We start from the raw sequence: 22575 nt of genomic DNA, 5'->3' as shown, positions 1-22575 counted from the left end.
CCAAAACTCAAGATCACTTAAGTCCCTTGGCCTAGACCAAGAGTTGACAAAACTACTCAAGAACTGAAGAAAACATTTCATCAAACACCTAGAGTGCAATAAAAATTGACATCATAACTTGCAAGGATATTAAAATCTACCACTATTAATTGCAAAAAAAGTAAATTCACAACTCAAATCAACATCAATTAAAGGGACATAAACATTAAAATTGCATTAAATGTAAACAAATCCAACATAAGTGCATGAATGTAAAAGAGAGCATAAAAGTAAAATTAACACTACAAATCATGAGAATCAAGGAGTAGAAGTAAGAGATCATAAAAGAAATGAGATGAGAACATGTAGTTAAACCTAGATCTAGAAGAGATTGACCTAACCTAATTCTAGAGAGAAGAGGGAGCTTCTCTCTCTAGAAACTAAACTACATGATGCTAAGGCTACAAACAATTGCTCCCCCTTTTGCTTGGACTTCAATTCTGCATGAAATACACTCAGAAACAAGTTGGATTTGGGCTTGGGCAGCTCAGAAATCGTCCCCAGCGTTTTGCCATTAAGTGGGCCAAGTACGAGTGTTGGCGCGTGCGCGCCATGTGCGCGTGCGCGTTGATTGGCAAATTCCCATCTGCGCGGAAGCGGCATGTACGCGTGCGCGTCCTTGTGAGAGACCACTTTTGCGCGTGCGCGCCTTGTACGCGTGCGCGTCCATTGGTTCCTTCCAAATCTTTGTTTCTTCATGCATTCTCCTCTTTGCATGCTTTTCTCCTCATTTCTTCCATCTGATAATTGCCTAATGAACCTGAAATTACTTAACAAACACATCAAGGCATCGAATGGAATTAAGGTGGGTTAAAATCACCAATTTAAGGCCTAAAAAGCATGTTTTTACATTTAAGCATAATTTAAGGGAAAATTACAAAACCATGCTATTTCATTGAATAAATATGGGAAAAAGTGGATAAATCCCCCAAAATAAGCACAAAATAAACCACGAAATCGGGGTTTATCAAATCTCCCCACACTTAAACTAAGCATGTCCTCATGCTAAAATCAAGAAAGAAGCAAAGGGTATCACATTTATTCAATGCAAGCTACTAACTAAATGCAATCTATTTATATGCAAGTTATCTACACTAGCGGCTCAACAGGCACTATCGTGCCTGTTCAGCCGCTTTTCTATTATTTTTTAAAAAAATTAAATTTATTTTTTGCTAATATATTATTTATTTTTTAAATTTATTAAATAAATATTTTTTATTATTTTAATATTGGCATGACTTTATTTATATAATATTTTGTTAAAATTAAAACTATTATAAAAAAATTTTAAAATGTTAAATTATAAAAATATACAATAAACCCTAAACCCTAAACCCTAAACCCTAAATATGAATCTGAAGAGGTCTTCATTTTCTTATAAGTAATGAAAAAAAAAGAAGAAATGAGAATGTTTATTTTTTTATTTTTAAATATCAAACTATAAGAATAATTAATAAAAAAATAGGAGAATATAAAAATTGTGTACCTGAAAAAAATCTTCGTAATTCATCATATATATCCTTATTAATAATTTTTTGAGTCTTGAAAAATTGTCAGATTTATTGATTATAAAAATAACTATATAAACGCTTCAAGATTATTCAATTAAATTGATTCCTTAATATATTGATTCCTTAATATAGTAGGGACAAATTCAATTAATTCAATTAATTATAGATTTGATAAAATAATTTAAAAATAAAAAATTTATTTAAAAATAAATATAAAAATTTTATAAGTTATTTTATTTTTTAATTTTATATTCATAATTTTAATAGATAAAAAATATTTTATTTTTTTAATTTTATATTCAATTTATTAAATTATCTTTAATTTAAATTTTTTTTAAATTATTAATGTATACTTTTATTATATCTTCTTATTGTATCACACACTATTATTTTCTCTTACTATTATTTCTATCGTACACTATTATTGCCTTATTCTCTTTTCTCATTTTCTTCTTCTCCTCACACCTTCTCTTTACCCAATCGTAATTAATTATCACAAAGTACTATTATCGCAACTTTCAATCTTGTCTATCACTTTGATCTATAATCATTTATTATGTTAACTTTTATGAGTCGTTGAAGTGTTGTTAAAGAATTGGTTTTTGTGTCTTCTGAATATCTAAATGTATGAAAACAGTAGTTTTTTCTTGATATGAATTTTAAGTTGTCTTATTATTCTATTAAAAAAATGTACGAAATAAAACATTCAAAATTTTTGCTCAAATTATCAAAATTTGATGTCAGTAATCCTTAAAAATAATATTAAATACATTATTTTAACTAATATAACAAAAATAGTATATTAATGTAAGTTTTTAACTAATAATTATAAAATTAAGTTGCAATTTAATATAGACCCTTAGAATAAAAGACTGTCATTACTTCTTACATTTGACTACTATTATATAAGTTGTATGTTTGTTTTATTCTTAATCATCACTTGATATAACTCATATTTAATAGGTTAAAAAATTCTTTCTTTCTCTCTCTTATATTCTTAACTTCTTCTATAATAAATTTTTTACATTATCTAATACATAAAATGTCACATCCTTACATTTATCTTAAAAGTTAAAAGTTAAAAGTTAAAAGTAAATTATATTAGTATTTTTAATAAAATTAAAATAAAAAGATAAAAAGCTACTGAAAAGAATAATATTAAATTTGAGTTATGCTATGTGTACACCAAAGTCCGCCACCCGTATAAAATACATGCTAGAATACAAATATACATTGAAAATAAATTAAACTACACATATATTTATTATACACAAATACATTGGTGGCTGATTTTGGTGTACAAATAGTATTTTTGATTAAATTTTATGTTCTTTTGTACCAGAATATTACAATTTATTAGATTATTATATTATCTTTGTACTACAGAACAAAAAATAAAATTCTATATCTTCTTATTGTTACTTATTTTACTTTATTTTTATTACAGTTTATTGTATTATTATATTATTTTTGTATTATATAACAAAAAGTAAAATTCTATATCTTCTTGTTGTTATTTATTTTAGTTTATTTTGGCTATCTAAATTAGCCTGTATAATATTGTAAAGGTTGAAACTGTTTTTAACAGAAAATTTAGATATTTATTGTGTTATCAGGTTATTTAAAAAAACTAACTCATAGATATTATTATCCTACCATATCTTTAATGTTATATGTCAATCTAATATTTAATAAAAAAAAATATTAACCGACATAGAACTGATTAAAAATTTAAAAAATAATTAGCAAAATATCCTTTGAGAGTTTTTTCACTTTACTATTGATACATACATTTTCTTTTCCATCTTTTATATGCCAATCAAATAATCAATACTATATACCAAATAAATAATATTTAATTAATTAATTTTTTTGAAATATAAATTATTTATTTTAATTGAATTATAAACAAATTTGCATATACTTAAATGTCAGAACTTTACATCATTAACAGTTTAGGAAATAAACATATCAATATTTTAACAAATCATTGGTAGTTACAATTTTTTTTGCGTCTTTTTATGTCAATCAAATAAGAATTTAATTTTGATATCCTATTAGTGTAAAATAGTTTTACATGTACATCTAATCACCATCAAAATTAAACTCATCAAATAATCAGGACTATATGCCAAACAAATAATATTGTGGAATAAAAAATTAGTAAATTTTTTGTTGTATAATTGATTTAATTTAATTTAAAAATAAATATTTATGTACTCAAATTTTAATTACAATACTTTATATAATCAATAATTTAGAAAATTAAAAAAATAACATCATTAAATACAAAACAGTTTAAAAAAATGAGATTTAACTAAAAGGTAAATATTGATGCACTTAAAATTTAAAAAAATATTCTACATAATTAATACTTTAAAAAATTTAAAAATTAATTTTATCTTGTACAAAATCGTTTAAAAAAATAAAAAAAATTAACAAAATAATTTATAAGAGTTCTTCGGTTCATTATTGATAGGTATATGCATATAAAAAAAATTAAAAAACAAATATCAGATAAAAAATAATTTTTTAAAATTAAATTGATGAAAGAAAACTTTAGATGTGAAAGATAGATTAAAAATATATAAGAATTAATACAGTTTGGTAAGTAAACTGAAGAGAAAGGAAAATGAAGGTGAAAGTTATGCGTGAAATTAATAACTATAGCAAAACGGTATAAAATTTGCAATTGTAGTGAATGGAAGCGAGGAAAAGATGGAGGCGATACAATCACGATATTGAAGGAAGGAGAATGATGGCAACAGTAATAATACAGAAAAGTGCACCTAATGGTGAGAGGAGAAGCACTAAAAATTGAATAATGAGATTAACTATTGGTATAAAGTACTCACATAAAGAATATACCCAAAATAAAATGATAAGATCGATAAAAAAATTATTTATCACTCCTAATTATTTTTTTTCTCCTTTCATACATGGCGTCTAAAATCAACATTTAGCATAGTCACTATCTAGTTCAGAAAATCACAAAAACTTATCCAAATAATTGTTACATGCAGAGAAGCAAATTCAGAATTGGAAAGAGAAATAAGAAAAATTGAAAACGGATAAAATTAATAAACGAATAAATTATTGGAATAAAGAATTAAAAAAGAGGTTAATCCGTATCGACATTATATATTGTTATAGATTTTTATTTGCCTGTTTTAATTGTAGTCAATCGGGCTACTCTTATGTTTGTGGTACCTCCACTTGTGTTTGGCATTGGAGTTGGAATTGGAATTGAAGTTGTATCAATTAATATGACAACTTGTTTTCTTGTCGAATCATCTCCAAATAAGTTGCTATCTTTGTTCTTCGGTCAGGTGTTGCTATCTTTGTTCTTCGGTCATTTTCTGTCTTCTTCGCCTAGCAGATTCTGTCCAAGTGGTCGACGTTGACGTGATTGTTGATTTCGTGATAGCAAGATGCAGAGAAGAAAAACGTTTGCGAGACCAAAATTGAAAGTGAAAGAGTAATTTAATTTTGTTGGGAGTTAAGTACGACTGAAGGTGGATCAGTTTTTTATTGAAAGTGGGTCAGTTTTTAAATTGAGTACGTAGTGGTAACAGTTTTTTATTGGAAGTAAATCAGTTTTAAAACATGTGGTGGGGTTGAAAGTGAATTAGTTTGATAAATTATTTTTTTGATAAAAAAAAATAGAGGACGTAGTAACAGTTTGTTATATTGAATTCAGTGTTTAACAAACTTAAAAAAATAGGGGTAAAATAGAGAGAAAAAATTGGATACTAAATTTTTCTATCCCATTATATATTGGTATAATCCATTATATATTGGTATAGATTTGATTAAGGAGTACTCTTCTATATGTAATTTTTTTTTAAATATAAACAATAGACATCAGAAAAATATATAAACCGTGTATTATAATTTAATAAATTGGTATAGATTTAATTAAGAGTACACGTTTATATGTAATTTTTTTTAAGATAAACAATAGACATCAGAAGTATTTAAACCGTGTATTGTAATTTAATTAATTTTGTTATAGAATATCAATAAATTATGTTATTATTTGAAATAAAATGAATTAGTTTTAAATTTTGTCATAGGTAAAAATAATTTTAAAAAAAAATAAAAAAATTAAATACATAGTAACAGTTTTTTTTATATTAAAAGTGAAGTGGGTAAAATATTTTTTTGAAAAAAAAAGAAGAAAGAGGGTAAAATGGGAAGAAAGAATTGGATACCAAACTCCTATATCCCCATTATATATTGGTATAGATGAATGCAATGGCTCAGTCAAAACAAGTCAATTTCCAAGAGTACACGTGTAAGCACAAGGGCTAAGGTGTTAGCAATCAAGCAAACCACAATTGGATTGAATCATTGAAAGAGTTCACAAACTTGCAAGAGGAGATTATTAAGGGTGGAAACATGAAATTGAGCGATCGAACCCTCACCGGATATTTATCCGCTCTAAGCACTCAAGTGTATGGGGTTGATTCACTCAATTCTTCTCTAATCATGCTTTCCAAGATTTGTTTTTCATCTAACAATCAACAATTACTTCATGCATGCATACAAATATCTTGAGGGCTTTCCCATAGGTTGTAATGGGCTAGGGTCAAGATAGGATGCATATGGTCAAGTGAACTAGAAATTTGAATCTTTGATTAACATAAACTTCCCACCTAACCTATGACAACCTATACAATTCTAAACAAACCTAACTACCCATTCTTCACTTTTAACACACTCATGCATTCTATTTTAAACACCACACATATGCATTGATTATTATTGAACCTTGAACCTTGGGGCATTTTGTGCCCTTTTTATTGCAATTCTTTTTCTTTCTTTTTCTATAAATATTTTTTTTTCTTTTTATTTTTCTCATTTCAGAAAAAAAAAATTTCATAAAGTATATATACAAGTACCAATGCATATGGTTTTACATTTGATTAATACATGAGTATATACCCAATTCCCAAAATTTTTCAATAAAAATATAAACACACTTTTATCTCTACCCAATGTTCCCAACTCTCCTAAAATCAAATAATGAACACTCTCACTAGCCTAAGCTAATCAAAGATCCAAACAAGGGATATTTATTCTTTTTCAGTTAGGCTTGTAGTGTGCTATTATTAAGAATAAGTGGGTTAAGCATAGGCTCAACATTGGCTAACAATGGAAGATGAAAGGGTAGGCTATTTGGGTAAGTGAGCTATTTGAACAATGGCCTCAATCATATAAATGCATGTATACACAAATAATAGACATAAAGAATCAAACAAATCAAGGATTACAACCATAGGAAGAGAATAATGCACACAAGAATGAAAATAAGTGGTTATGTATGTGTAACCACACAATTAGGCTCAAATCTCACATGCTTGTGTTCTTAGCTCAAAACATGATCCACAAAGTATATACTTCAAGCAAGTTCTAAAAAAAATTTTAACCAATTGGGGTGGTGCCCAAAAAATGATTTTCTTGGAAATTTCTATCATATTGATTGAGCTTATTCTAATGTAAAATTGTGATTTAGAAAAATTCTCCTAGTTTACCCCTTTTTCAATCAAAACATATTTCATCTATAAGAAGGGTTAACTAGATTTTCAGCAATCTATTAATTTTCTAATCACAATCAACAACTGAGATGCAATATATATATATATATATATATATATATACTAAAAGTGTGCAACAACCAAAATAAGAGTATCTACAAAAGCATAAATATGTATAGCAATCCCAAAATGATCTAAAACGTATAGTGCAAAATAAAACAAAATAGAGTAGCAGCGAATAGAAATAAAAGTCTGAAAGTTCACCACATAAAGTGCAAACACCGGTCATGAACGGTGACCTCCCCACACTTTAGGATTGAGCATCGTCCTCGATGCTACTACTGAAGCTCGGGATGGGGGTCAACAATCGCACCAGGCTGTGGCTCATGCTCAGGCTCGGGCTGTAGGACTGGAGGTGGCACTGGCTGTGGCTCCGGAATGTCATGCTGGACCTCAGGAGGCTGCTGAACCTTAGTAGTGGTCTGCGTCACTGGTGGTGCCTCCTACTGGGTCGGCTCCGCACCATGCTCCTCCTCCTGATCCTGCTCATCAGAGGCGGAAGACTCTGGAAGTGGAGGGAGCTCGATACCCTGTGATGCAGCCGCCTGGTCTAAGCGGTCGAGGCGTCGTATAACACGACGCTCGAAGCGCTCCATGAAGCGAAGAAGGTGCTGCACTAACAGATAGGTCGGCTCAGGTGCTGATGGTGGTGCAGGTGCTGGTGTGGACGAAAAGGGTCCTGCTGCGGTGGAGGATGAAGGTCTAGCTGCCTCGACTACCGCTCTAGCTCGAGAACGGTGGCTAGTCGGGGGCTTCTCATGCACCCATACACCCCATGGAATAGTAACTTCCATGTCATCATCATCTGGAGGTGGTGGTGTCATGTCCTCGTCCTCCCACGGGACATCAGCTAGTTCAGCTAAGCTAGTAACCAGTGTTGGAAACGGTAGCAAGCCGCGAATATGAGCTCTCCACATGCTATGCCTAATTAGTCGGGGAAAATACACCTCCTTCCCCTCCATGACACACCCAATCAAAACTAGCATATCCATCAGAATCTCTGAGAAGTGAGTGGTAGGGAAGACATAGTGGGCAAATATCTGCTGCCAGGTCCTAGCCTCCCTAGTCAGATATGCAAATAGCATGCCCTTGGGCTTTGTGTTGCTCGAATCCATCACCCAGGAAGCATCTGGTGTAGCAATCACGCGCCTAAGCACCTCATAGTCAAAAGTCATGGAGAGGAGAGCTACCTCTGCCTGCTGGTAGGCACAAGTCTCAAGAGTACCAACTCTGCAGAGCAACGCATCCTTTAAGGCATCCTCAGTGATCATAATTTCTCTACCCCTCAAGTGTACTGAATCCATGCCTTGTCGGAAGAAGTTACAGTAAAATTCCTTGACCCACGAGATGTTAATCCATCCCAAGTTCCTATCGACGAAATCCAATCCCAACTCAGAAATACGGGCGTTTATGGCGCGCCTCACATCATTGGGAAGATTCAGCTTCTTCTCAATGTTCAGCTTTGTCTTTGCATAACGAGAAAGGCGTAGTTCGCAGTAGAGGTTTGGAAACTTGGTTGGATCAGTGGATGGAAGTAACTGATTTTCTTTTTCCTCATCATTTAGCGGATTCTTAGCATAGTTAGCATATGGTGAGGGTGTAGAGGTCTTAGAGCGCTTCCTCTTTTTGGAAGTAGTGGCTATAGCCTTTCCTTTATCCGACATCCTGAAAACATAGATAATATAATATAAACTTATAGCCAAGTAGATACAAAGCATTCAAAGCAAAGCATATTCATGAAGTGAATAAGGAAAGAGGATTTCTTGGAATGTAAGCAACAGAATATAAAATTCAAACCAGACTTCAAACCAAGAATTAAAACCATGTTTTGCACATCCTTCGTTAATTGAGTTCAGAAAGCACCATATCCAAAAGAATGACAAAAAGAGTTAGGTTGAAAACCAAAAGGAGTCAGTTGGTTAAATGAGTTAGAGTTAGAAATCAGTTTGAAAATCAGTGATATGGTAATAACCATCTCAATCTGAAAGGAATGCACAAACCAATGCTGTAAGCACATTCACAATCATGAGTTGCAACAAGTCATTGATGATGAAATATGATATAGCTAGAAAACAGCTAATATGAAACAAACCATCAATCAATGTAGGGATCACTAGTAATGTTGGTGAAATCAGAATCTTGAGAAACAAGTAAATCAAGCATATTTAACACCAACTTTAGCAATGCATACAAGTCACAAGTTCAAATGTGAATTGGAAACCTCATGGTCTATGTGACTTAATGAGATTATGTATGAACATAATGAACTATTTGGTCACATAGATGAGAACATTCAAACTTATGTGTCTATTGCAAAATAGGCACAAAATTTTAAGGAAATCACAAGTGATGGTCAATTGGAAAATTCATTCAAACCATTCAATGCCTAGACGCAAACCATCATGCATCACAAGCAAGGAGTTTAAGGAAGACCAAAACTTGTCCCTAAGGATTTTCCAAAACCATTTAAGCAACAAAATTCTAATTGAACAGAAATCACCAACTAGAATTTGTTATACCCAAGCAACAAGGTTAATTTTAAGATTATGGTTGAGAAAAATTAGGCAGTAATTCAGCAGCATATTGGCTAATCCCCAAATTGAGACAGACAAAGCAGATTCCATATGAATTCAACAACAATTAAGAACACAAAACCATATGTGAGTTCATATGGAGGTAGCAGCCAGTCAATAGTTCAGCAACAAAACAATTCAAACAGCACAGAGGTCAGAAGCAGTTGCTTCAATCAACATTTCCTTCACCAATCCATCACAAATAAGCAGCATTATCAGAGTACATGAACACAGGGCAATGCAGCAAAACAGAGCAATTTCATATAGCAACAGAAATTCAAACAATGCCTAAATCCACTACTCAGCCCAGATTTGCTAACCACCTAATTCAAACTAAACTAACTAATCTAACCTACTTAAGCTAATCCTAATTACACTAATGCAATTACAGTAAACAACAAAATGAAGTAGAACAGGGGAGGGTATGGAACCTGGGGGGGTGGTGCGCAGAAATTGTGATTACACTTTGATTATGTAAAATTCATTGCTCTTTCTTTCCCTGGCAATGGCGCCAAAAACATGATGCCAATACCATGGTTCACAACTTCGCACAACTAACCAGCAAGTGCACTGGGTCGTCCAAGTAATACCTTACGTGAGTAAGGGTCGAATCCCGCGGAGATTGTTGGTATGAAGCAAGCTAAGGTCACCTTGTAAATCTCAGCCAGGCGGATATAAAATAGTAATGGGGTTTTCGAAAATCATTAATAAAATAGGGATAGAAATACTTATGTAAATCATTGGTGAGAATTTCAGATAAGCGAATAGAGATGCTTTCGTTCCTCTGAACCTCTGCTTTCCTGCTATCTTCATCCTATCAGTCTTACTCCTTTCCATGGCTGGCTTTATGTAATGCATCACCATTGTCAATGGCTACTTTCGGTCTTCTCTCGGGAAAATGATCCAAATGCCCTGTCACAGCACGGCTAATCGTTTGGAGGCATCACCCTTGTCAATGGTTACATCCTATCCTCTTAGTGAAAATGGTCAACGCACCCTGTCACGGCACGGCTATTCATCTGTCGGTTCTTGATCATGCTGGAATAGGATTTACTATCCTTTTGCGTCTGTCACTACGCCCAGCAATCGCGAGTTTGAAGCTCGTCACAGTCATTCAATCATTGAATCCTACTCGGAATACCACAGACAAGGTTTAGACTTTCCGGATTCTCTTGAATGCCGCCATCATTCTAGCTTACACCACGAAGATTCTGATTAAGAGATCTAAGAGATACTCATTCAATCTAATGTAGAACGGAAGTGGTTGTCAGGCACGCGTTCATAGGGAATGATGATGATTGTCACGTTTATCACATTCAGGTTGAAGTGCGAATGAATATCTTAGAAGCGAAATAAGATGAATTGAATAGAAAACAGTAGTACTTTGCATTAATCTTTGAGGAACAGCAGAGCTCCACACCTTAATCTATGGAGTGTAGAAACTCTACCGTTGAAAATACATAAGTGAATAGAGGGTGGGTATGGCCGAGTGGCCAGCCTCCCATGGAGGTCTAGAGATCTCAAATTGATCAAAAGATGATTCCCAAGGATCAAAAAGATGTCTAATACAATAGTTAAAAGTCCTATTTATAATAAACTAGCCACTAGGGTTTACAGAAGTAAGTAATTGATGCATAAATCTACTTCCGGGGCCCACTTGGTGTGTGCTTGGGCTGAGCTTGAATGTTACACGTGTAGAGGTCATTCCTGGAGTTGAACGCCAGTTTTGGTGCCAGTTTGGGCGTTGAACTCCACTTTGCGACTTGTTTCTGGCGCTGGACGCCAGAATTGGGCAGAGAGTTAGCGTTGAACGCCGGTTTTCGTCGTCTAAACTTGGACAAAGTATGGACTATTATACATTGCTGGAAAGCCCTGGATGTCTACTTTCCAACGCAATTAAAAGCGCGCCATTTTGAGTTCTGTAGCTCAAGACAATCCATTTTGAGTGCAGGGAGGTCAGAATCCAACAGCATCAGCAGTCCTTCTTCAACCTCTGAATCTGATTTTTGCTCAAGTCCCACAATTTCAGCCAGAAAATACCTGAAATCACAGAAAAAAACACAAACTCGTAGTAAAGTCCATAAATGTGAATTTAACATAAAAACTAATGAAAACATCCCTAAAAGTAACTAGATCCTACTAAAAACATACTAAAAACAATGCCAAAAAGCGTATAAATTATCCGTTCATCACAACACCAAACTTAAATTGTTGCTTGTCCCCAAGCAACTGAAAATCAAATAGGATAAAAAGAAGAGAATATACTATAAGTTCCAAACTATCAATGAAACATAGCTCCAATTAAATGAGCGGGACTTATAGCTTTTTGCCTCTTGAATAGTTTTGGCATCTCACTTTATCCATTAAGGTTCAGAATGATTGGCATCTATAGGAACTCAGAGTTCAGATAGTGTTATTGATTCTCCTAGTTCAGTATGATGATTCTTGAACACAGCTTCTTTATGAGTCTTGGCCGTGGCCCTAAGCACTTTGTTTTCCAGTATTACCACCGGATATATAAATGCCACAGACACATAATTGGGTGAACCTTTTCAGATTGTGACTCAGCTTTGCTAAAGTTCCCAATTAGAGGTGTCCAGGGTTCTTAAGCACACTCTTTTTTTGCTTTGGACCTTGACTTTAACCGCTCAGTCTCAAGTTTTCACTTGACACTTACACGCCACAAGCACATGGTTAGGGACAGCTTGGTTTAGCCGCTTAGACCAGGATTTTATTCCTTTAGGCCCTCCTATCCACTGATACTCAAAGCCTTGGGATCCTTTTCATTTGCCCTTGCCTTTTGGTTTTAAGGGTTATTGGCTTTTTGCTCTTGCCTCTTGGTTTTAAGAGCTTTTGGCTTTTTCTGCTTGCTTTTTCTTTTTCTTTCTATTTTTTTCTATATATATATTTTTTTTCGCTTATTTTTTTTTTCTGCAAGCTTTGTTCTTTGCTGCTTTTTCTTGCTTCAAGAATCATTTTTATGATTTTTCAGATTATCAAATAACATGTCTCCTAGTCATCATTCTTTCAAGAGCCAACATATTTAACATTCTTAAACAACGACTTCAAAAGACATATGCACCGTTCAAGCATACATTCAGAAAATAAGAAGCATTGTCACCACATCAATATAATTAAGCTAAGTTCAAGGATAAATTCGAAACTCATGTACTTCTTGTTCTTTTGAATTAAAACATTTTTCATTTAAGAGAGGTGATGGATTTATAGGACATTCATGACTTTAAGACAAAGTTACTAACTACTAATGATCATGTAATGAAGACACAAACATAGATAAGCACATACCATAGAAAACGAAAAACAGAAGAAATAAGAACAAGGAATGAATCCACCTTAGTGATGGTGGCGTTTCTTTCTTGAGGAACCAATGATGTCCTTGAGCTCTTCTATGTCTCTTCCTTGTCTTTGTTGCTCCTCCCTCATTGCTTTTTGATCTTCTCTTATTTCATGAAGGATGATGGAGTGCTTTTGATGTTCCACCCTTAGTTGTCCCATGTTGGAACTTAATTCTCCTAGGGAGGTGTTGATTTGCTCCCAAAAATTCTGTGGAGGAAGGTGCATCCCTGGAGGAAGGTGCATCCTGTTGAGATCCATGAATGTGCTCTCTTGGTTGCTTCATCATTTTCTTAGTGATGGGCTTGTGAGATGAATCTTTCCATCTCCCATGGCTAAGAAGTGGAAGCAATTGCCTTCCCTTTCCTCTTTCTTGAGGTTTCTCTGGCCTTAGGTGCCATTAATGGTAATGGAAAAACAAAAAGCTATGCTTTTACCACACCAAACTTAGAATGTTGCTCACCCTCGAGCAAAAGAAGAAAGAATAGAAGAAGAGGAAGAAGATATGGAGGGGATGGAGGGATGTGTGTATGGATGTGAGTGTTGAATGGAAAACAGAAGGGATGATCATGAATGGAGAGAGAGAGGGTGTGGTGGGTGGGGATCCTGTGGGATTCACAGATCTTGAGATGATCCTGTGGTGTCCACAGATCCTGAGGTGTCAAGGATTTACATCCCTGCACCTAATTAGGCATGCAAAATGCCCTTGCACATAACTCTGGGCGTTCAGCGCCAGGTTGGTGCCCATTTTGGGCGTTCAACGCCCATTTGTTGCCCATTTCTGGCGTTGAACGCCAGAACCATGCTTGTTCTGGGCGTTCAGCGCCAGCTCCTCTCCAGGGTGGAATTCTGGCGTTCAGCGCCCAGATGATGCCCATTTTGGGCGTTCAGCGCCCAGATTCTACCCATTTTGGGCGTTCAGCGCCAAAACCATGCTCTGTTCTGGCGTTGAACGCCAGGCAGATGCTTCCTCCAGGGTGTGATTTTTCTTTTGCTATTTTTTATTCCGTTTTCGATTTTTATATTTATCTTGTGACTCCTCATGATCATGAACCTACAAAGACATATAACTAAGAAAAAATATAGTTAGATAAAAAATTGGGTTGCCTCCCAACAAGCGCTTCTTTAATGTCAATAGCTTGACAGTGGGCTCTCATGGAGCCTTACAGATGTTCAGAGCATTGTTGAGGCTCTCCAACACCAAACTTCAAGTTTGGATATGGGAGTTCAACACCAAACTTAGAGTTTGGTTGTGGCCTCCCAACACCAAACTTAGAGTTTGGTTGTGGCCTCCCAACACCAAACTTAGAGTTTGACTGTGGGGCTTTGTTTGACTCTACTTTGAGAGAAGCTTTTTCTGCTTCTTCTTCATGGATGCAGAGAGAGATCCTTGAGTTGTAAACACAAGGTTGTCCTCATTCAGTTGAAGGATCAATTCTCTTCTGTCCACATCAATCACAGCTCTTGCTGTGGCTAGGAAAGGCCTTCCTAGGATGATGGATTCATCCTCTTCCTTTCCAGTATCCAAGACTATGAAATCAGCAGGGATGTAAAGGCCTTCAACCTTTACTAACACGTCCTCTACTTGTCCATAAGCCTATTTTCTTGAATTGTCTGCCATCTCTAATGAGATTTTAGCAGCTTGCACCCCATAGATTCCCAGTTTCTCTATTACAGAGAGGGGCATGAGGTTTATCCCTGAACCAAAGTCACACAGAGCCTTAAAGATCATGGTGCCTATGGTACAAGGTATTATGAACTTTCCAAGATCCTGTCTCTTCTGAGGCAATGTCAGTTGATCCAGATCACTTGGTTCATTGGTGAACAAGGGGGGTTCATCTTCCCAAGTTTCAATACCAAATAATTTGGCATTTAGCTTCATGATTGCACCAAGAAACTTGGCAGTTTGCTCTTCAGTGACATCCTTATTCTCTTCAGAAGAGGAATACTCATCAGAGCTCATGAAGGGCATAAGGAGGTTCAATGGAATCTCTATGGTCTCTAGATGAGCCTCAGAGTCCTTTGGTTCCTCAGAGGGAAGCTCCTTATTGATCACTGGAAGTCCCAGGAGGTCTTCCTCCTTGGGATTCACGTCCTCTCCTTCCCTTACAGGTTCGGCCATGGTACTTATGTCAATGGCCTTGCACTCTCCTTTTGGATTCTCTTCTGTATTGCTTGGGAGAGTACTAGGAGGGATTTCATTGATCCTTTTACTCAGCTGGCCCACTTGTGCTTCCAAATTTCTAATGGAAGACCTTGTTTAATTCTTGAAACTCACAGTGGCCTTAGATAGATCAGAGACTAAATTTGCTAAGCTAGATGGATTCTGCTCAGAATTCTCTGTCTGTTGCTGAGTGGATGATGGAAAAGGCTTGCTATTGCTAAACATGTTTCTTCCACCATTATTAAAGACTTGTTGAGGCATTTGATCCTTCCATGAGAGATTTGGATGATTTCTCCATGATGGATTATAGGTGTTTCCATAAGGTTCACCTACGTAATTTACCTCTGCTATTGCAGGGTTCTCAGGATCATAAGCTTCTTCTGCATAAGAAGCCTCTTGAGTACTGTTGGATGCAGCTTGCATTCCATTCAGACTCTGAGAAATCATATTGACTTGCTGAGTCAATATTTTGTTCTGAGCCAATATGGCATTCACAGTATCAACTTCAAGAACTCCCTTCTTCATAGGCGTCCCATTACTCACAGGATTCCTCTCAGAAGTGTACACGAACTGGTTGTTAGCAACCATGTCACTGAGTTCTTGAGCATCTGCAGGCGTTTTCTTTAGGTGAATGGATGCACCTACAGAAGTATCCAATGACATCTTTGATAGCTCAGATAAACCATCATAGAATATATCCAGGATGGTCCATTCTAAAAGCATGCCAGAGGGACACTTTTTGGTCAGCTGCTTGTATCTTTCCCAAGCTTCATAGAGGGATTCACCTTCTTTCTGTCTGAAGGTTTGAACTTCAGCTCTAAGCTTGCTCAGTTTTTGAGGAGGAAGGAACTTGGCTAGGAAAGCCGTGACCAGCTTATCCCAAGAGTTCAGGCTATCTTTGGGTTGAGAGTCCAACCACACTCTAGCTCTGTCTCTTACAGCAAAAGGGAAAAGCATGAGCCTGTAGACTTCAGGATCTACTCCATTAGTATTATCAGTATCACAGATCTGCAAGAATTCAGTTAAAAACTGACAAGGATCTTCAGATGGAAGTCCATGAAACTTGTAGTTCTGCTGCATCAGAGAAACTAGTTGAGGTTTCAGCTCAAAATTGTTTGCTCCAATGGTAGGAATGGAGATGCTTCTTCTATGTAAATTGAAATTAGGTGCAGTAAAGTCACCAAGCATTCTCCTTGCATTATTGTTGTTGGGTTCGGCTACCATCTCCTTTACTTGTTCGAAATTTTCAATAAGGTTGTCTCTGGATTGTTGTAATTTAGCTTCTCTTAGTTTTCTCTTCAGAGTCCTTTCAGGTTCTGGATCAGCTTCAACAAGAATGCCTTTTTCTCTGTCCCTGCTCATAAGAAAGAGAAGAGAAAAAGAAAAGAAGAGGAATCCTCTATGTCACAGTAAAGAGGTTCCTTATTGTTAGTAGAAGAAGAAAAGGAATAGGGGTGAAGAAGAATGAAGAATCCAAACACAAGGGTAAGGATAGCAGAGATGTGAGATGAGGAGATGTTAGTAGATGAATAAATAAATAGAAGGAGATGAGGAAGAAGGTGAATTTTTGAAAATTAGTTTTTGAAAAAGAGTTAGTAATTTTCGAAAAGAAATTTTGAAAAAGGTTAGAAATTTTCAAAATGAAAATCAAAAAATTAAAATAATTAGTTAATTAAAAAGAAATTTTTTTGAAAAAGGGGGAGATATTTTCGAAAGATAGAGAGAGAGAGTTAGGTGGTTTTGAAAAAGATAAGAAACAAACAAAAAGTTAGTTAGTTAGTTGAAACAAATTTTGAAAATCAATTTTGAAAAGATAAGGAGATAAGAAGTTAGAGAAGATATTTTGAAATCAAATTTTTGAAAAAAATAAGATAGGAAGATATTTTTGAAAAGATATGATTGAAATTAGTTTTGAAAAAGATTTGACTTTTAAAATCACAATTAATGACTTGATTCACAAGAAATCACAAGATATGATTCTAGAACTTAAAGTTTGAATCTTTCTTAACAAGTAAGTAACAAACTTGAAATTTTTGAATCAAAACATTAATTGGTGATGTTATTTTCGAAAATTTGATATATAAAAATAAGAAAAATATTTTTGAAAAATGTTTTTAGAATTTTGAAAATAACTAAGAAAAATGAAAAAGATTTGATTTTTGAAAAAGATTTTGAAAAAGATAGGATTTTTAGATTGAAAATTTGATTTGACTCATAAAAACAACTAGATTAAAAATTTTTTTTGAAAAAGTCAAATCTAATTTTCGAAATTTTAAGAGAGAAAAAAAGGGAAAGATATTTTTTTTATTTTTGAATTTTTATGATGAGAGAGAAAAACAAGAAAAATGATGCAATGCATGAAAGTTATGGATCAAAACAATGAATGCATGCAAGAATGCTGTGAATGTCAAGATGAACACCAAGAACACTATGAAGATCATGATGAACATCAAGAACACATTTTTGAAAAATTTTTAATGCAAAGAAGACATGCAAGACACCAAACTTAGAATTCTTTAATGCTTAGACACTAAGAATTCAAGAATGCATATGAAAAACAAGAAAAGACACAAAACATGCAAATGCAAAGATCAAACAAGAAGACTTACCAAGAACAACTTGAAGATCATGAAGAACACTATGAATGCATGAAAATTTTCGAAAAATGCAAGATGAATATGCAATTGACACCAAACTTATAACATGACTCAAGACTCAAACATGAAACACAAAAAATATTTTTGATTTTTATGATTTTCTAATTTTTTTGTATTTTTTTTTTCGAAAATTAAGTGAAAAACAAAAATAAGGATTCCAAAATTTTTAATATGAATTCCAGGAATCTTATACTTTTTAGTCTAAAGCTCCAATCAAAGGGTCAGGCATGGCTTAATAGCCAGCCAAGCTTTAGAATGGAATTACATCCATTGAGGTGATTAGTTGAAGACCAATCCCAAAGGAGTTTGAATATGGCTTTACAGCTAGCCCGGCTTCAACATGCTTCATGAAACACTAGAATTCATTCTTAAAAATTCTGAAGAAAATTATATTTTTGAAAACATTTTTTTTTTAAATTTTTTTTCGAAAACAAAGGAAAATTTTTTTGAAAGAATTTTGAAGAATTTTTGAAAATAAAACAAAAAGAAAATTACCTAATCTGAGCAACAAGATGAACCGTCAGTTGTCCAAACTCGAACAATCACCGGCAACGGCGCCAAAAACTTGGTGCGCAGAAATTGTGATTACACTTTGATTATGTAAAATTCATTGCTCTTTCTTTCCCTGGCAATGGCGCCAAAAACATGATGCCAATACCATGGTTCACAACTTTGCACAACTAACCAGCAAGTGCACTGGGTTGTCTATGTAATACCTTACGTGAGTAAGGGTCGAATCCTACGGAGACTGTTGGTATGAAGCAAGCTAAGGTCACCTTGTAAATCTCAGTCAGGCGGATATAAAATAGTAATGGGGTTTTCGAAAATCATTAATAAAATAGGGATAGTAATACTTATGTAAATCATTGGTGAGAATTTCAGATAAGCGAATAGAGATGCTTTCGTTCCTCTGAACCTCTGCTTTCCTGCTATCTTCATCCTATCAGTCTTACTCCTTTCCATGGCTGGCTTTATGTAATGCATCACCATTGTCAATGGCTACTTTCGGTCTTCTCTCGGGAAAATGATCCAAATGCCCTATCACGGCACGGCTAATCGTCTGGAGGCATCACCTTTGTCAATGGTTACATCCTATCCTCTCAGTGAAAATGGTCAACGCACCCTGTCACGGCATGGCTATTCATCTGTCAGTTCTCGATCATGCTGGAATAGGATTTACTATCCTTTTGCGTCTGTCACTACGCCCAGCAATCGCGAGTTTGAAGATCGTCACAGTCATTCAATCATTGAATCCTACTCGGAATACCACAGACAAGGTTTAGACTTTCCGGATTCTCTTGAATGCCGCCATCATTCTAGCTTACACCACGAAGATTCTGATTAAGAGATCTAAGAGATACTCATTCAATCTAATGTAGAACGGAAGTGGTTGTCAGGCACGCGTTCATAGGGAATGATGATGATTGTCACGTTCATCACATTCAGGTTGAAGTGCGAATGAATATCTTAGAAGCGAAATAAGATGAATTGAATAGAAAACAGTAGTACTTTGCATTAATTTTGAGGAACAGCAGAGCTCCACACCTTAATCTATGGAGTGTAGAAACTCTACCATTGAAAATACATAAGTGAATAGAGGGTGGGCATGGCGGAGTGGCCAGACTCCCATGGAGGTCTAGAGATCTCAAATTGATCAAAAGATGATTCCCAAGGATCAAAAAGATGTCTAATACAATAGTAAAAAGTCCTATTTATAATAAACTAGCCACTAGGGTTTACAGAAGTAAGTAATTGATGCATAAATCCATTCCGGGGCCGACTTGGTGTGTGCTTGGGCTGAGCTTGAATGTTACACGTGTAGAGGTCATTCCTGGAGTTGAGCGCCAGTTTTGGTGCCAGTTTGGGCGTTGAACTCCACTTTGCAACTTGTTTCTGGCGCTGGACGCCAGAATTGGGCAGAGAGCTGGCGTTGAATGCCGGTTTTCGTCCTCTAAAAATGGGCAAAGTATGGACTATTATACATTGCTGGAAAGCCCTGGATGTGTACTTTCCAACGCAATTAGAAGACGCCAATTTGAGTTTGTAGCTCCAGAAAATCCATTTTGAGTGCAGGGAGGTCAGAATCCAACAGCATCAGCAGTCCTTCTTCAACCTCTGAATCTGATTTTTGCTCAAGTCCCTCAATTTCAGCCAGAAAATACCTGAAATCACAGAAAAACACATAAACTCATAGTAAAGTCCAGAAATGTGAATTTAACATAAAAACTAATGAAAATATCCCTAAAAGTAACTAGATCCTACTAAAAACATACTAAAAATAATGCCAAAAAGCGTATAAATTATCCGCTCATCACAACACCAAACTTAAATTGTTGCTTGTCCCCAAGCAACTGAAAATCAAATAGGATAAAAAGAAGAGAATATACTATAAGTTCCAAACTATCAATGAAACATAGCTCCAATTAAATGAGCGGGACTTATAGCTTTTTGCCTCTTGAATAGTTTTGGCATCTCACTTTATCCATTGAGGTTCAGAATGATTGGCATCTATAGGAACTCAGAGTTCAGATAGTGTTATTGATTCTCCTAGTTCAGTATGATGATTCTTGAACACAGCTTCTTTATGAGTCTTGGCCGTGGCCCTAAGCACTTTGTTTTCCAGTATTACCACCGGATATATAAATGCCACAGACACATAATTGGGTGAAACTTTTCAGATTGTGACTCAGCTTTGCTAAGTCCCCAATTAGAGGTGTCCAGGGTTCTTAAGCACACTCTTTTTTTGCTTTGGACCTTGACTTTAACTGCTCAGTCTCAAGTTTTCACTTGACACTTACACGCCACAAGCACATGGTTAGGGACAGCTTGGTTTAGCCGCTTAGACCAGGATTTTATTCCTTTAGGCCCTCCTATCCACTGATGCTCAAAGCCTTGGGATCCTTTTTATTTGCCCTTGCCTTTTGGTTTTAAGGGTTATTGGCTTTTTGCTCTTGCCTCTTGGTTTTAAGAGCTTTTGGCTTTTTCTGCTTGCTTTTTCTTTTTCTTTCTATTTTTTTCTATATATATTTTTTTCGCCTATGTTATTTTTTTTTCTGCAAGCTTTGTTCTTTGCTGCTTTTTCTTGCTTCAAGAATCATTTTTATGATTTTTCAGATTATCAAATAACATGTCTCCTAGTCATCATTCTTTCAAGAGCCAACATATTTAACATTCTTAAACAACAACTTCAAATGACATATGCACCGTTCAAGCATACATTCAGAAAACAAGAAGCATTGTCACCACATCAATATAATTAAGCTAAGTTCAAGGATAAATTCGAAACTCATGTACTTCTTGTTCTTTTGAATTAAAACATTTTTCATTTAAGAGAGGTGATGGATTCATAGGACATTCATGACTTTAAGACAAAGTTACTAACTACTAATGATCATGTAATGAAGACACAAACATAGATAAGCACATAACATAGAAAACGAAAAACAGAAGAAATAAGAACAAGGAATGAATCCACCTTAGTGATGGTGGCATTTCCTTCTTGAGGAACCAATGATGTCCTTGAGCTCTTCTATGTCTCTTCCTTGTCTTTGTTGCTCCTCCCTCATTGCTTTTTGATCTTCTCTTGTTTCATGAAGGATGATGGAGTGCTCTTGATATTCCACCCTTAGTTGTCCCATGTTGGAACTTAATTCTCCTAGGGAGGTGTTGATTTGCTCCCAAAAATTCTGTGGAGGAAGGTGCATCCCTTGAGGTATCTCAGGGGTTTCTTGATGATGAGCTTTTCATGTGCCTGTTGAGATCCATGAATGTGCTCTCTTGGTTGCTTCATCCTTTTCTTAGTGATGGGCTTGTGAGATGAATCTTTCCATCTCCCATGGCTCAGAGGTGGAAGCAATTGCCTTCCCTTTTCTCTTTCTTGAGGTTTCTCTGGCCTTAGGTGCCATTAATGGTAATGGAAAAACAAAAAGCTATGCTTTTACCACACCAAACTTAGAATGTTGCTTGCCCTCGAGCAAAAGAAGAAAGAATAGAAGAAGAAGAAGAAGATATGGAGGGGATGGAGGGATGTGTGTATGGATGTGAGTGGTGAATGGAAAACAGAAGGGATGATCATGAATGGAGAGAGAGAGGGTGTGGTGGGTGGGGATCCTGTGGGATTCAAGATCTTGAGATGATCCTGTGGTGTCCACAGGTCCTGAGGTGTCAAGGATTTACATCCCTGCACCCAATTAGGCATGCAAAATGCCCTTGCACACAACTCTGGGTGTTCAGCGCCAGGTTGGTGCCCATTTTGGGCGTTCAACGCCCATTTGTTGCCCATTTCTGGCGTTGAACGCCAGAACCATGCTTGTTCTGGGCGTTCAGCGCCAGCACCCCTCCAGGGTGCAATTCTGGCGTTCAGCGCCCAGATGATGCCCATTTTGGGCGTTCAGCGCCCAGATTCTGCCCATTTTGGGCGTTCAGCGCCTGAACCATGCTCTGTTCTGGCGTTGAACGCCAGGCAGATGCTTCCTCCAGGGTGTGATTTTTCTTCTGCTGTTTTTGATTCAGTTTTCGATTTTTATATTTATCTTGTGACTCCTCATGATCATGAACCTACAAAGACATATAACTAAGAAAAAATATAGTTAGATAAAAAATTGGGTTGCCTCCCAACAAGCGCTTCTTTAATGTCAATAGCTTGACAGTGGGCTCTCATGGAGCCTTACAGATGTT

The 22575-nt window shown here is 35.4% G+C and overlaps 1 non-coding gene across 1 annotated transcript; it reads left to right on the top strand.

Annotated features, from left to right (window-relative positions):
- Window positions 1–15962: 15962 nt before the first annotated feature.
- On the top strand, window positions 15963–16066 carry LOC112760633 (small nucleolar RNA R71). The gene has a single exon (XR_003181065.1). It is a non-coding gene; the product is annotated as a small nucleolar RNA R71 (small nucleolar RNA).
- Window positions 16067–22575: the final 6509 nt, after the last annotated feature.

Source organism: Arachis hypogaea, chromosome 16 (genome assembly GCF_003086295.3).
Source record: "Arachis hypogaea cultivar Tifrunner chromosome 16, arahy.Tifrunner.gnm2.J5K5, whole genome shotgun sequence".
Taxonomy (NCBI): Eukaryota; Viridiplantae; Streptophyta; class Magnoliopsida; order Fabales; family Fabaceae; genus Arachis; species Arachis hypogaea.
This window is presented reverse-complemented; position numbering and strand designations above follow the sequence as displayed.